The 3,495-nt window shown below is 37.7% G+C and overlaps 1 non-coding gene across 1 annotated transcript; it reads right to left on the reverse strand.

Annotated features, from left to right (window-relative positions):
- Positions 1-1,653: 1,653 nt before the first annotated feature.
- Positions 1,654-1,791, reverse strand: LOC119924994. Its single transcript, XR_005449667.1, has one exon. It is a non-coding gene; the product is annotated as a small nucleolar RNA SNORA7 (small nucleolar RNA).
- Positions 1,792-3,495: the final 1,704 nt, after the last annotated feature.

Raw genomic sequence — 3,495 nt, forward strand, 5'->3', positions numbered from 1 at the left:
AGTGGCAGAGCTGAGATTAGAACCCAGTCTCTCTGAATACCTGACCTGTGGTCTATCACTAACCCACATTAGCCTTTTATTTCTGATGAGCCAAAGTAAACAAGTAAACAGGTGTTATTAGAGGACTTGGGTTTTAATCCTGGCCCTGCCACTTGTCTGCTGTCTCATCTGGGCAAGTCACTTAACTTCTCTGTGCTTCGGTTACTTCCTCTGTAAAATTAAGACTAAGACTATGAGCCCTAAGTGTGACATTGATTGTGTCCAAGCTTTTTTCCTGTATTTACCCCAGTATTTAGTACAGGGTCTGGCATATGATAAGTACTTAAGAAATATAATTTTAAGAGATCAGTTGTTCCTGGGATCCAGTTGATAGAGGTGGGTTTTGAGGAAGGATAGTTGTGAGGTCTCAGTCTTACACAATAGAGGGGGCAACCCAACCCAACAAATGAAGGCATAGAATTGCCTTGCAGAATTCCTATATCCAACTCCGCTTACCAATTCTTTTTTTTCAATTAAATAGGAATAAAATGACCCATTGTCAAATTGTAACAATGGTGTTCTTATGAGTGGACACTCCTATCATAATCAAATACATTTCTTAAAAACCTAAAAACATGGAGAAGAATGGATACGCATGCAAATCAGTACTTCATATGAAAGGAACAGTGCAAGTGAATCCCCATGCCATTTTGCTGGCACCTATCAATCTAATAACATAATGAACAAATATGTTTTCAGAGCAAAAAGAGAATTGGGCCTAAGTAAATTCAGAAACTGATTATTTAAAAGCAGTATTTAAATACTAGGGGATATTTCCCAGAACAATGCATTGCTCCAAATCTGAAGTAATGGAAAGGAATATTTTACCTCCTAAATTAAAATAGTCTTTTATTATTGTAATTATCATTATCATTATTATTTGGTATTTGTTAATGCTTATTATGTGCCAAAAACTATTCTATGTCTGGGGTAGATACTAGTCAATCAGGTCAGATATGATCCCTTCCCACAAGGGGCTCACATGGGGCTCACAGTCTAAATATGAGGGAGAGCAGGTAACTCCATTCTATGGATAAGGAACCTGTGGCACAGAGAAGTTCAGTGTATTGCCCAAGGTCACAAAACAGGCAACTTGCAGAGTTGGGAGTAGAACCCAGGTCCTCTGACTTAGAGGCCTGTGCTCTTTCTACTGCCAAGCTGAACTTTGACTTCTGCCTTAGTATAAGCACAGCACAGTGTTAAGCAGTCAATGCAAGCTATTGATTTTTAAAGGAAATGATTCCATATAATAATAATTAGGATATTAATAAGTGCTTACTTTGTGCTAAGAATTTGGGTTGATACAAGATAATCAGAGATAATGTAGTCTCTTGTCTATTAGGGATAACAGCTTTACAAGGTAGAAAGAGAAAGTGTCTTTTATTCCCATTATTGTCTAGTCATATGCTGTCCAGTCTTCTCTGACCCTGAGCAAATCCATGGGACATCTCTGCCAGAACTCCCCACCTCCATCTGAAAACATTCTGGTATTGTATCCATAGAGTTTTCTTGGTAAAAATATGGACACGATTTGCCACTGTCTTCTTTCTTAAACTTGAGTCTCCTCCCTTGACTCTCTCTCATGCTGCAACTGCCCAGCACAGGTGAGTTTTGAGTTGTAGAAGATTGCCTTCCACTCACTAGCCACTGCCCAAGCTAGAAATGGAATGGGTATGCCTCTGCTTGACTCTTCCTCCCATCGCCAAGACTGGTAGAGTACTGGAAACTCTTCAGATGTGATCTTAAAAGGGGGATTCCCATTATACTGATGAAGAAATGGTTACTCAGTGTAGATGACTTAACCCATAATAACTGCAGTGGTATGTGTTAAGTGCTTATTATGTGCCAAGCACTTTACTAAGTGTTGGGGTAGATACAAAATAATCAGGTCCCACATGCAGCTTACAAGTCTATGTAGAAGGGAAAACAGATATTGAATCCCTATATCCCAGATGAGGGAACTGAAGCACAGAGAAGTTAAGTGACTTGCCCAAGGTCACACAGTAGGTAAATGGGGGAGCCATAATGACTCCAAGGCCTTTGATCTTTCCAGTAGGGCACACTGCTTATAAAAGCAGGTCTCTGGTAGAGCTGAAACTGGAATCCAGGTCTCCTGATTCCCAGATCGACACTTTTGGTTTGGCTAACACCTAAGAGAACAAGATCATGGCAGGACCCTTTATTAAATCTATTGCACTGTTCATGTTGAGCATTTTATTGGAGCACCTGAGAAGAAAATTGCAGTTCTAGGCATAGAATGCAGCTTGAGCCACAAATTCAATGGAAAATATATGCAGGGTGATAGGTAGTACAGAACACAATCTTGTATATGGTGGAAGTGTTTCTTGTCTTGTAAGCTCTTAGGCATATCTGTACACATACATTTGAAAACTATTTCAAATATGAAAGGCAGAGAAGGCAAATGAAAAATAACGTCTGTAGAGTCCAGTAATAGCTATATTATTTAATAGAAGCATAATCCTATAAGAAACAATAACACTTAGAGGAGTTATCCACCAAAATATTTCAATATTACCAAATGCAGTTAATAGCCATCATACCTTCCTGGCTATGGGTATGAATAATTTCTATAGTTTTCATTTTAATACTGAGAGTTGTATTCTCTCACTATGGTTCTAGAAAACAGTCCTTTCATTTTCAGTTATGAACACTCTACCATATCATGCTGAGGAAATAAAACATATAACCTTGAAAAGTAGCAAATGCAGTATTATTTTTTTCTCAGTTTGATTCCTGCAGAAAAGGATGGAAGGAATCATTTTTTATCTAAATCCTTTTAGACCTTTTTTAATTTAGAGTAAAGTCAATGAGTGCCTGCTGCCTGGAACTGATGAAGGATAGATATGCCGGAGTAGTTCAGCCATCTGTCACTTAGCAAAACCTCACAGTGGTGTCAAAAAATAATCCTGGTATTTGGGCAACTTTCACTTCTAGAAATCTTGTGCACAATTATCTGTTTTACTCAGGACTATGAACAAATACAAGCCATTATAGTAAAAGTAATCATATCAATATATTTTTAATTCTCAAACGTCTTGGTTCCTATAAATCTATGCCTTTTTTTTGTTTACTTTGTTTTTCTTCCTCATAGTTTTTTTCTTCTCCCCCCGCTGCTCCCCAGCCTCTGACTGTTTGTTATATTAATTATTTCACCTTTTCCAATCTGGTTTTTGATTGCTCTTGCTTTATAACTGAATTAATGGACATTATTATACTGATACTAAAATGTCAAGGGACATTTAGAAAATCTGGAGTGCTGAAAAACATAGCAAATGTGTTCAATCAGTATGGTCTGGAGCATTCAGCAACAACTAGAAACCTTCAGGGAATGTGACTAATGATGGAATAATTTAATATAATAACCAGCATCAGTAAAGAATAAAGGCAGGATGTAGGCAAAACAAATACAATTCACATGCATGAGAGGCCAGAATG

The sequence above is a fragment of the Tachyglossus aculeatus genome, chromosome 2 (assembly GCF_015852505.1).
Source record: "Tachyglossus aculeatus isolate mTacAcu1 chromosome 2, mTacAcu1.pri, whole genome shotgun sequence".
In the NCBI taxonomy this organism is placed as follows: domain Eukaryota; kingdom Metazoa; phylum Chordata; class Mammalia; order Monotremata; family Tachyglossidae; genus Tachyglossus; species Tachyglossus aculeatus.